This window comes from Ailuropoda melanoleuca, chromosome 16, assembly GCF_002007445.2.
Source record: "Ailuropoda melanoleuca isolate Jingjing chromosome 16, ASM200744v2, whole genome shotgun sequence".
NCBI lineage: Eukaryota > Metazoa > Chordata > Mammalia > Carnivora > Ursidae > Ailuropoda > Ailuropoda melanoleuca.
This window is the reverse complement of record NC_048233.1, coordinates 85,999,064-86,011,645: the sequence shown is the minus strand read 5'-3', so window position 1 is coordinate 86,011,645 and position 12,582 is coordinate 85,999,064. Positions and strand designations below refer to the sequence as shown.

Genomic DNA, 12,582 nt, shown 5'->3' with positions numbered 1-12,582 from the left:
CTGCCGAGCCCGCTCGCCGCGGGAGCCCCCCGCCCGCCCTCGGCCCGCCCTCGGCCCTCCCAGCCCCTCGCACCCTGCAGCCGCCCGGAGGCTGTGCCGAACGTCGCCCTGGGGCGGCTCGGCTCACTGCAGAGGGCGAGGGTAGCAGTTCCCCAATTTTCTGGAGACCTTAGGGTTTGCGCAGTCCTGCTTCTGTCCCCGCGTGGTTGTCACACCCCAGACGCACAAACCCTTTGTCCGCCTTCAAAATAAAACAAGCAGTTATTTGACCAGCAAAGTGGGTTTCTCCAGGAAGAGCAAAGCGGTATTACTTGAGATAAGCGAGCTGTGGTGAAGCCACAGGCAAGGCCAGGGATTCGAGAGGAACACTGATCTGTAGAGAATAAGGGGGGAGTCAGGAGGGGCCGCTTGGCCAGAGGGTCTCCGGAAGGAAGTAGTTGGGGATGGTTTCTCCTTAGTTGGGTGGTGGCAGGTCGTCATGGGCGCAGCCGTTGTTGAGGGAGGAGAAAACCTGTATTTCCCTAAGATGGGAGTCTGTCTTCTGTCCAATTGTATAATTGAACTATACAAAGTATAATGAAAGGCAACAGGACAATTCTAAATTGTACGATGGTTCTGAGCCACGACCCTAGGCCTGAAGGTAGCCCACGAGTGCATGAAAGGACCATGGAGAGTCCGGTGAAATTGACTGGAGCCAACGTGCTTGGAGCTAATTTTGTGCAGTTGGGTTTCTACTTGCCCTGAAGAGTTCATCCATGAGCAGCAGGAGGTGGTGTTTGCCATCACTCCGAGGCTTCCCTGTTCAGCAAGTAAATAACCAAGGGCCACGCGATTGTCTCAAACTCCCTTCGGCAACAAGTTGAGTTGTGGGGCTGCCGCTCTTTTGGCTCTGAAATTGGCCTGTCCTCTTGATGTTCCGGAGAGATTTTTCTTTCTTTCTTTCTTTTCTTTTCTTTCTTTCTTTCTTTCTTTCTTTCTTTCTTTCTTTCTTTCTTTCTTTTTCTTTCTTTCTTTCTCCCTTCCTTCCTCTCTCTCTCTCTCTTTTTAGGGAGAGATGTCTAATCATGTTTTCATTTCTTTCTTTTCTTTTCTTTCTTTCTTTCTTTCTTTCTTTCTTTCTTTCTTTCTTTCTTTCTTTTTCTTTCTTTCTTTCTCCCTTCCTTCCTCTCTCTCTCTCTCTTTTTAGGGAGAGATGTCTAATCATGTTTTCATTGGCCCTTTTTCTGACCCTGGGGAGCAAACTTCCATCCTGTGGAGGCAAATGCAGAGTCATGCCCGGCTCCTGGGAGCTCCTGTTGAAGGCAGCTGCGGAGAACCAGTGGGGAGACCAATGAGAGGCTTCCGATTTGTCATGGAAAGAAAAAAGAATGGTCCACACGGCAAGAGTACATGGCCCTTTTATCCTCCAGCTGCCAAGACCATGAGTTACCCCAGCGTAGGCATCATCGTCAAAACCTCCACATTTAGAGGAACAGCAGGGGACGTGCGGAGGGCTCCCTCATACGCAGTAGTGTCTGTGGAGCCAACGGCCAGTATAGAGGGGCTCCCACCAAGACTTAGATACTATGTTATTACAGACTACCTAGATATTTGGTAGGTCAGTAAACTTACAAATGGCCCAATTTATACTGGTCACCCTACCGTGTCCTATGTGTGTGTGTGTGTGTATTATACATATTATATTCTATAATATGTATTTGAAACATCTTTTCTTCCCATCCCGGGTGGGTTAAATAGAAGCAAGGAAAAAGGGTTAGGTGTGTTCAGTGCTCTAACCTTACAAAAGGGACCTGCGGAACAATTTAGTTGTGCAGTGGCATTTGGGAAGCCAGCGAAATTACTCAAAGAGTGAACTAAGGGATCACTGTTGTCACACACAGATCGAGGCTTCTGGGGACAAATCTGACAATTTCGCCTTTTTGCAGTGACTGGGAAATGCAGATGAGAGCTTTATCTGTCCGAGGAAGAGAGGGAGAAAATAGAATGAGAAACAACAGTGAGACAAGGACACATGGTTCCAGCCCACTCACCTTGGGAAAGCTGTTTCCACCAGGCGTCGTCTGCTTCAAATACTGGAAATATTTACTTTCAGGTCACCCCTGCACGTGCAGGTCCAAATGGTCTTTGGGTGCTTTCTTTAGATGTGACACATGAATCCTGGAGTGGATTCCCTGAAGTTTGGCGATACCCGGGCTGGCGAACGGTAACTGGTAGGGACCCTCACCCCACCCCATCCCTACAGTGAGCTTGAAGAGAATCGTGGAGGTGCCTTTCCCATAGAGGAAAAAACTCTCTTGTCGCAAGGTGCGAGGCTTAACATCTTCATCTCCTGGAAACCTGTTGTAAAGACGTTCCTCTACCAAAGTGTGGTTTTCAATAGAAGCCCTTAGGCCTCTACAGCACTGAAGTGTATCTCCTTTTACCAGCTGTGGCTCAAAGGAGGCAGGGGCCAAGTGCGTCTGACATCCTGTGACTATCTCAAAGGGTCAAAGTCTCTGAATTCCGAAGGGGACAGATCTGAGATTAAGAGGGACAAAGGGCAATGCTTTGGGCTAAGGTGTTGGAAGGGTCTTTGCAGATTTTGTCCGTTGAGTCTTAATGATGCCCTAGTGCGTTGACTAACCTAGAGGTCTGAGGATGGCAAGCGCAGTGAAAGCCATCAGACTGGCCAAAAGCACAAACCTGTCAGGACACCTGCCCAGTGAAGAAAGTGCCTCCGACCACTATGAGGCATCAGAGGGGCTCCCCGGGTAGGAATAACCCTTTTAAAAATAGGATTTTAGGGGCGCCTGGGCGTTAGGCGTCTGCCTTCGGCTCAGGGCGTGATCCCAGAGTTCTGGGATCGAGCCCCACATCAGGCTTCTCTGCTGGGAGCCTGCTTCTTCCTCTCCCACTCCCCCTGCTTGTGTTCCCTCTCTCGCTGGCTGTCTCTCTCTGTCAAATCAATAAACAAAATCTTAAAAAATAAAATAAAATAGGATTTTAGCCACAAAAGAGGCCATAGCCTGTCTACAAGGAGAGCTTCAGTCCAGTGAGAAAACAGGCAACCCATGACTAAAACATATTTGTATCCATGAGATGGGGCAAGCCAAATAAAATCCATTCACCAAACCTCGAATGGTCCATTGCGCAATTTTAAATGCCCAGGGGTGGCATGGATGGACTTCCCGGCACTGTATGTTGGACAGGTGGGACAAGCAAGGTGGGTATTTTTTGTGTCTGGCATTAATAATATTTCCCTACCAGTGTTGGTTCCTACAGGCTATCAGTTTATCAATAGAGCAACGATTTAATGCATGTACAATGGTTAGGAATGGGAATTTTAGAGTCTCTGGCAGGACTCGATTGTATTTGGCTCAAGGCAAAGTCTTCTCTTTTTATCAAACCAACAATTATTACATTTCCAGTATTGTTTTCTGCTCTTGGGGGCCGATTGCTGGGCAGCTCTTGTCAGTTTTTTCTGGATTGTCATCTGGAAGAGCATCCCTTTGGACCACGACAGAGGTTGAGCTCTTGGTTTCCTTGAGCGTTTCTTATTAAAGATCGTATTAAAGATCGTATTTATTTATTAGAGAGAGAGAGACAGAGAGAGAAAGCAAGAGCAGGGGGAAGCAGCAGGCAGAGGGAGAAACAGGCTCCCCACTGAGCAGGGAGCCCCCTGTGGGGCTCGATCCCAGGACCCTGAGATCATGACCTGAGCCGCAGGCAGACGCTTCACCGACTGATCCACCCAGGCACCCCTTCCTTGAGCACTTTTGGTAGAAACATCAGCAGAGTGGTTTCCTTTGGCCTCCAGGGTGTTGGGTCTGGCATGTCAGAAACCTTATAACAGGCGGAGCAGCTGTAAGCTTGCGATACCCAGTACGTTCTGGACATAGGAGCCATTTAACATTTTATCTCCACTGGAGGTAAGGATACCTCATTGTTTCCATAACATTCCAAAGTCATGAGCGACCCCAAAACATACCAGCTGTTGGTGTAAGTGCTTGTGGTTTTACCCTTGGCTAAGGTACAAGCCCCAGGAAGGGCGTGTGACCGAGCCCGTGGGGCTGAAGTGGCCAAAGACAAAGGTGCGGCCCCACGACTTCAAAAAGCGTTGCAACAGCACGGCGTTTACTGTTTTCATCCTTTAAATAAGAACCGCCCGTAAACCACGAACAGCTCTACCCTGTCAGTTGTCGTGGGGAGTCAAAGGGTGATCTGTCAGCATCAAGCAGGGCTGGGGGGGGGTCTCATCAGTGGAAAGGGGGAGAGTAGCAGGGTGAAGGTTCTCGCAGCAAGCAAGAGTTCTGGGAGGAGCAGTTAGCAGGACGGTTTCACAGCAGCTGAGGCGACTGGCCGGAAGGTGTTGAGCGTGAGGAAAATCGGAGGGCTTCTGTTGCAGGGGGCACAGGGCGGTTAGAGGGGACCCCATGACTATTGCTGCGGTGGCCTTAACTGCAAGGACAGCAGCAGGAATGGCGCTGAGGCAAGGGCGTATTCTAGAGCCGTGGGTCCAGCTATCGGCTACCATACCCTACGAACCAATGGGTCCAAGGTTGTCCTATATTTTGGGGTGAGCATCCCCTTCCTTCTCGCATACAAAGAGAGAAATCGGGGCCCCTGTGTAACACAGTCAGAAGCGTCTGCCTTCGGCTCAGGGCGTGATCCCGGCGTTATGATATCGAGCCCCACATCAGGCTCCTCCGCTATGAGCCTGCTTCTTCCTCTCCCACTCCCCCTGCTTGTGTTCCCTCTCTCGCTGGCTGTCTCTATCTCTGTCAAATAAATAAATAAAATCTTAAAAAAAAAAAAAAACTTTTCTTTAGGGGCGCCTGGCTGGCTCAGGAGGAAGAGCATGGAACTCTTGATCTCGGGATTGTGAGTTCTAGCCCCACCCTGGGTGTAGAGTTTACTTTAATGTCTCAAAAGCTTTGTCATCCTGATCTTTCCAAACAATAGAATCAGGTTTGTTTTGTTTTGTTTTTTAGTAAAACACACAGGGGCTGGGCAGTAAAAAGTTTGGAATACAATGTCAACAATAATCAGCTAGCCTGAGAACACCTTGCCTGTTGGGGTTTAGTTCTGGATTTGCGGGAGTCCAGGATGCCACGAAGCCCATCGGGACCTGAACGCAGCCCCCGCTCCAAGATCGGGTGCCACAATTACCGAGCCTGGGTTTGCGCAAACGGCCATTTCTCTTTGGAGAGCTTACGTCCCTTTTGGCTTAAAGCCTTAACAGGTAGATGCCATCTTCCTTTGAAGAGGGTTGAGAAGGAGAGCAGAGAACCAAGTCCGGTACGTATTGTAACAAAGTAGAGTGTACAGAAACCTTTTTATCATCCAAATCAGCCTTTAAGTCCTGTGAAAAGTAAGGATGTTCTGTGAAACCCCAGGGCGTTCTGTCCAGGTGTATTGTTTTCCTTCCCGAGAGAACACAAAAAGATACTGGCTGGCCCAATATATTCACAGGGGTGCCGAAGAAGGTGCCACGGAAATTGACCACAGAGAAAAGTGTGCTTTCGGTGGGGATGGAAGCCACTGAAGTACGGGAATCAGGAACAACAGGGCGGTGAGGGGTAACACTATCGTTCGTGACTCAGATCTCCATCCTTGAATAAACCTCCATTCTTGGCCACTGGGGTTTTTTTCCCCTCAGATAAAACAGGAGTTTTACAGGGACTAGTACAGGGGATAGTGAGGCCCTGAGTCTGGTAATATTTTAGTATGGGCCTGATGGGATTTTTTTTACATACAGGATTGATTCATTCTGGGGAGAGGTATGAGGGATCTCTTTGAATCTTAATGGGAGGTGCACTGTGAAGTCTGCCAATACCAGTCGAAGGTTTGGCCCATAAGGGGGATGCTGACTGACCAGTGTCCTTGGAGTTAACCCCAGTGCCGTCAGAGATGGAGCAAATAAAAGATGCTGAGGGGTCATTTGATTCACCTGTTTGGCTACTTTGATTGCTACTGTCAAATTCTAGAATTTTTTCCCCTTTTGGGAGAACAATAGTCCACAATATTGGCCCAGTGAGTGAATCGGGGTGGAGGAACTAAGGAGAGAGGGGTGGGTATCTCTTAGAGGCTCTAAACTGAAGGGAATCGGTTTAGAGACAGACACCTGCTGAGGCTTATCAGAGACCCCACGATTTGAGTCATTTTCATCCTCCAAGCCAGTGGCTGCTTTATAACAGCGGGACTCAGTGCCAAGAGCACAGCCCTAGGGTGAACAGGAACAGAGGGCGCCATGCCCAATCTGAAGTGTTGTTTCTCTGAGCTGTTGAAGAGGGAGGGTGGGGAGGAGCCCCCGCAGGTCCTCAGAGCCCGCCTCTGGGGATTAGGACCCTGGAAAGGCTGGCTCTAGGGCTGAGGAGCCTGGAGGGCGTAAGCCTGTAGGAGTCCTTTCTCCCAGTGCTCGCTCCGCAATAGTGGCAGACCCCAGGACGGTTTGGGTTTTGGGTAGGGGCCTCCATTTGTTGAAGCTGAAAATTAAGGATTTTTGTGGTCTTCCTTTTGGTCAAATCACCCATTGTGCAGGCAAGCTGATCTGCTAAATTAACTAGATCTGGAGTGGACACGGTTTCCCTTTCCATCCTGGTCCTTTTAAAGAAAAGAGAATGATCCTGATTCAGCCCGTTAATAAACAGAATTAAAAGCCACCCGACTGGACTTGACAGCCAAAGGAAGACTAAAATTTTCCTTAAAAACAGTCTGCAGCCAGTAGCAATAGCTGTGAACAAGTTCATCAGGTTTCTGTGTGCAAGTCTGACTTTTGTTCCAATCAACGGGATTAGGAAAAGCTACTGCCATTGCTTGGTGGAAATTTATTTATTGATTCAAGTATAATTAGCATACATAGTTATATTAGTTTCAGGTGTACAACATAATGATTCAATGATTCTATTCATTACTCAGGGCTCATCAAGAGATGTGTGCTCTTAATCCCCTTCCCCTCTTTCACCCATCCCCCCACCCATCTCCCTCTGGCAACCACCAGTTTGTTCTCTATATCTAAGAGTCTGGTTTTTGTCTCTTTTTCTTTCTTTCTTTCTTTCTTTCTTTCTTTCTTTCTTTCTTTCTTTCTTTCTGATTTTATTTATTTCTTTGACAGAGAGAGATAGCAAGAGAGAGACACAAGCAGGGGGAGTGGCAGGCAGAGGGAGAAGCAGGCTCTCCACTGAGCGAGGAGCCCGACGCAGGACTCGATCCCAAGACCCCAGGATCATGACCTAAGCCAAAGGCAGATGCTTAACTGACTGAGCCACCGAGGTGTCCTGATTTTGTTCTTTTTTATGGACAAGTAATATTCCTTTGTATGTGCATATCACATTTTCTTTATTCATTCATCTATGGATGGACACTTGGGTTGTTTCCATATCTTGGCTATTGTAAATAATGTTGCAATTAACACAGGGATGCATATATCTTTCCAAAGTAGTGTTTCCATTTTCTTTGGGTAAATACACAGTAGTGGAATTACTGGATCATATGGTAATTCCATTTTTCATGTTCTGAGAAACCTCCATCCTGTTTTCCACAGTGGCTGCACCAACTTACATTCCCACCAACGGTGTATGAGGGTTTCTTTTTCTCCACATCCTCACCAACATTCGTTGTTTATTGTGTTTTTTTTTAATGACTATTTTTTTTAAAGATTTTATTTATTTATTTATTTGACAGAGATAGAGACAGCCAGCGAGAGAGGGAACACAGCAGGGGGAGTGGGAGAGGAAGAAGCAGGCTCACAGTGGAGGAGCCTGATGTGGGGCTCGATCCCACAACGCCGGGATCACGCCCTGAGCCGAAGGCAGACGCTTAACCGCTGTGCCACCCAGGCGCCCCCGTTGTTTATTGTGTTTTTGAGTTTAGCCATCCTGATAAGGTGTGAGGTGATATATCATTGGTTTTGATTTGCATTTCCCTGATGATGAGTAACGCTGAGCATCTTTTCTTCCTTTTGTGTGTCTGTGGCCCATCCGTATGACTTCTTTGGAAAAATGTCTACTCATATCTTCTCCCCATTTTGAATTGGATTGTTTGTCCTTTGGGCATTGAATTTTATAAGTTCTTTATGTATTTTGGATATTAACGCTTTATCAGGTGTATGATTCGCAAATATCTTCTGCCATTCAGTGGGTTGTATTTTTGTTTTGTTGATGGTTTCGTTTGCTGTGCAAAACCTTTTTATTTTGGTGTAGTCCCAGTAGTTTAATTTTGCTTTTATTTCCCTTGCCAAAGAAAACATATCTAGAAAAATATTGCTATGGCTGATGTTAAAGAGATTACTAGCCTATGTTTTCTTCTAGATGGCTCCTTTGTCAAAGATTAATTGACCACATAATTGTAGGTTTATTTCTGGACTCTGTTCTATTCCATTGATCTCTGTGTCTTTTTTTAGCCAGTATCATACTGTTTTGATTACTACAGCCTTGTAGTATATCTTGAAATCTGGAATTGTGATTCTTCCAGTTTTGGTCTTCTTTTTCCGGATTGCTGTGACTACTAAGGGTCTTTTGTGGGTCCATACAAATTTTAATATTATCCTACTTCTGTGGAACATGCCATTGGTGTTTTGACAGGGATTGCATTAAATCTGTAGATTGCTTTGGGTACTGTGGACATTTTAACAATATTTCATTTTTCCAATCCATGAACATGAAATGTCTTTCCATTTTTTTGTGTCATCTTCAATTTCTTTCATCCATGTTTTATAGTTTTCAGTGCACAGGTCTTCACTTCCTTGGTTACGTTTATTCCTAGGTATTTTATTATTTTTGATGCAGTTGTAAATGGGATTGTTTTCTTTCCTTTTTTCTTTCCTTTTGTTTTTTGGATTGTTTTCTTAATTGCTCTTTCTGTTACTTCATTATTGATGTACAGAAATGCAACAGATTTCTGTATGTTGATTTTGAATCCTGCCACAGATTTCTGTATGTTGATTTTGAATCCTGCGATTTATTGAATTCATTTATCAGTTCTACTAGTTTTTGGTGGAGTCTTCAGGGTTTTCTGTATATGGTATTATGTCATCTGCAAATAGTAAAAGCTTTATTCTTCCTTATCAATTTGGATGCCTTTTATTTCTTTTTCTTGTCTGATTGCTGTGGCTAAGACTTCCAGTACTAAGTTGAATAAAAGTGGTAAGAGTGGACATCTTTGTCTTGTTCCTGATATTAGGGAGAAAGCTCTCAGTTTTTCACCATTGACTATGATAGCTGTGGGTTTCTCGGATATGGCTTTTATTATGTTGTGGTATGTTTTTTCTAAACCTACTTTGTTGAGGGTTTTTATCATGAATGGATGTTGTACTTTGTCAAATGCTTTTTCTGCATCTATTAAATGATCATATGGTTTTTATCCTTTCTCTTGTTGATGTGATATATCATGTTGATTGATTTGTGAATATTGAAACTTGCATCCCTGGAATAAATCCCACTTGATCGTGGTGAATGATTTTTTAAAAATATGTTGCTGTATTCAGTTTCCTAATATTTTGCTGGGGATTTTTGCATCTACGTGCATCAGAGATCCTGGCCTACAGTTTTCTTTTTTTGTAATGTCTTTATCTGGTTTTGGTATCCGGGTAATGCCGGCCTTGCAGAATTAATTTGGAAGTTTTCTTTCCTCTTCCTCTCTTCTTCAGGCAACTCTTTAATTATGGCTTGCAATTCAACTTTAGTCCAGAGAACATAAGAAATTTGGGGTTTATTTGAATCCTTGGAAGACTTAACTTCAGAGGGACAGGTTTCAATAGGTTCAGAAGAAGAGGGAGTGGGGAGAGGTTTGGAGGAAAAGGAAAATTCAGTAAAAGGATTAGAATCAGGGAAGGGGGGAAAGGGGAGGCAAGGTGCAGAGGAGATAGAGGAAAATGGCCCCAGAGATGGGTCTGAGCACAAGGTGGCCATCACACCTCCAGAGACCAAGGAGATGGGGGAGAGGAAAAAGATCCCTCAGAAGTCATTTGACTTCTTCCAGTTGTTTGTTTACCTCAGTTAATTTAGAAATAGTATTTTGCAAAGAAGCAATTTTAGAATCCTGCAAACATTTGGAAGCCTCAAGGTACCAATTAAAAAAGGCATCCCATTCAGTTTGTTTAATTTTGGAGCTGTGGCTTTCTAATTTAGTTTTGAGAAAAACAAGTTCAGGAGATTGAAAGCTTCCATACTGACCATTGAAGTTCTAAATTATCTTTAGCTAAGTTAGTCCATTTAGTTGAAAGTGCACAGAAAGAGGGACCATGGTTTTTCAACATAAAGCTGGTGAGGGTCCTGGCAGGAGAGCTCTCTTGAAAGAGTTTAGAGGGCAGGGATCCTGTTACTCAAAGCTAGAGGTTCAGAAAAATGAGTACTCACCAGAAAGGACAAAGCCTTTAAACAGATCCCGAGGGGCGCCTGGGTGGCTCAGTTGGTGAAGCATCTGCCTTCTGCTCTGGTCATGTTCCCAGGGTCTTGGAATGGGCTCCCACATTGGGCTCCCTGCTCAGCGGGGAGTCTGCTTCTCCCTCTCCCTCTGCTCCTTGCTTTCTCACTATCTCTCTCTCAAATAAGTAAAATCTTCAATCAATCAATCAATCAATCAATCAACAGGTTCCAAATCAAGCTGGAGCACTCAGAGTGCACAGGGCATGGTGCTTGGATCCGGGAAAGACTTGCCCTCAATCTCCAGGGCCAGAGACACAGCAGTGACGTGAATGGGCTCTGTGGGCATGGGCACCTGTTTGCTCACCAGCCTTAGAGCTCTTGGGAGTCTTCTCTGGATCCCACCTCTGATCACCAAGTAACATCGACCATAAAAATAAGACAGCCCTGGGATGCCTGGGTGGCTCAGTGGGTTAAGCACCTGACTCTTGATCTCAGCTCGGGTCTTGATCTCAGGGTTGTGAGTTTGAGCCCCATGTGGGGCTCCACGATGGGTGTGGAGCGTACTTAGAAATAAATAAATAAATAAATAAATAAATAAATAAATAAATAAATAAATAAATAAGGGGCACCTGGGTGGCGCAGTCGTTAGGCGTCTGCCTTCAGCTCAGGGCATGATCCCGGCGTTCTGGGATCGAGCCCCACATCAGGCTTCTCCACTAGGAGCCTGCTTCTTCCTCTCCCACTCCTCCTGCTTGTGTTCCCTCTCTCGCTGGCTGTCTCTGTCAAATAAATAAAATATTTAAATAAATAAATAAATAAAAATACAAGACAGCCAGTTATTTTACCATCCAAATGGATCTATTCAGGAATAGAAAAGAATTGCACTTTGAGACAAGCAAGCTATGGCAGAAATACAGGCAAGCCCAGGGAACAAAGCAGAAGTTGGGAGTCAGGAAGGGTTGCTTTGAAGGAAAGTCTATCGGAAGAAGGGAGAGTTTTTCATTGGCAGTTTTTCATTGACTGGGCTATCACTGGTTGAGGAACAATCTCCCTTCCTCCTGGTGGGGTAGCTGTGTATAGGCTTTTTCTTATGGGAAACGTAAGGTCCTTCTCCCCCCTCCCCCCGCCCCCCCGCGGCTGTTGATGACCAATGATTGGGCATGAGAGCGCCCCCTTCTGGCCTCCCAGCTCCGTTCAAAAAATTATTGTTTGCTTGCTTTTATTTATTTAGATTTTTTTTTAAGTAGGCTCCTCATCCAGTGTGGAGCCTATCGTAGGGCTTGAACTCACAACTCTGAGATCACGACCTGAGCTGAGTTCAACTGACTGATCTCAGGGTCATTACATGGAGCCCTGTGTCGGGCTCAGCCTCAGTGTGGAATCCGCTTGAAATTCTCTCCCTCTGCCTCTGCCCCTCCCCACTACTGTCTCTCTCTCTCTCTCTCTCTCTCTCTCTCTTTCTCTCTCAAATAAATAAACTTTTAAAGGTGTCCTTTATGCAGTTCCACACCTTGCATGTAGACACTTGCTCCCATGAACAAAAGACACAATAGTCACTGCACAAAGGCGGGCACACCCACCTGCCCTGAACACAGACACACGCTCACACACTCTCACACTCCAACCGGGGTTTCTCACACCCATACCACTTTCATGGCTCTTGTCATAGTCATGTCCCAGATGCTGTCTACTCACCAACTTTCTCTAAATTCCCTTACTTCTTCAACTAAAACACGCTTATTTAATTTTTTCAAGAAGATTTTATTAATTTGACAGAGAGCGAGCACAAGCAGGGGGAGCAGCAGAGGGAGAAGCAGGCTCCCCGCTGAGCAGGGAGCCGACGTGGGGCTCCATCCCAGGACCCCGGGATCATGACCTGAGCCGAAGGCAGACGCTTAACCGACGGAGCCACCCAGGAGCCCCTAAAATCTTTAAAAAAAACCACCACCAACATACAAGATAACTTTACGTGTGGACAATAAAACAATCATTTCCTTACTGCCCCTTGGCAGGGGAGCGGAGGGGTTGCACCTCTAGGACTGGCCCTGACAGAGGTGAGACAGACAAAGGACAAGCACGGCTCTGGAGCAAAAAGTTCTGGCCCACGGGAACCTGAGCCCGGTCACCATCAGCACGGTGCCTGGGCTTTAGAACCTGCCTTTCTGGCCCAAGGGCCTGGGCATCGGGTCTCTGCCCCCTCTCCCTCCCACCACACTCCCTCCATGGGGTCCCGCCAATG

The 12,582-nt window shown here is 46.1% G+C and overlaps 1 protein-coding gene across 1 annotated transcript in view; it reads right to left on the bottom strand.

Moving 5' to 3' along the window:
* GSTP1 (glutathione S-transferase pi 1) overlaps positions 1 to 12,582 on the bottom strand; it is a 45,509-nt gene that overhangs the window by 3,716 nt on the left and 29,211 nt on the right. The gene's annotated exons all lie outside the window — the stretch shown is intronic.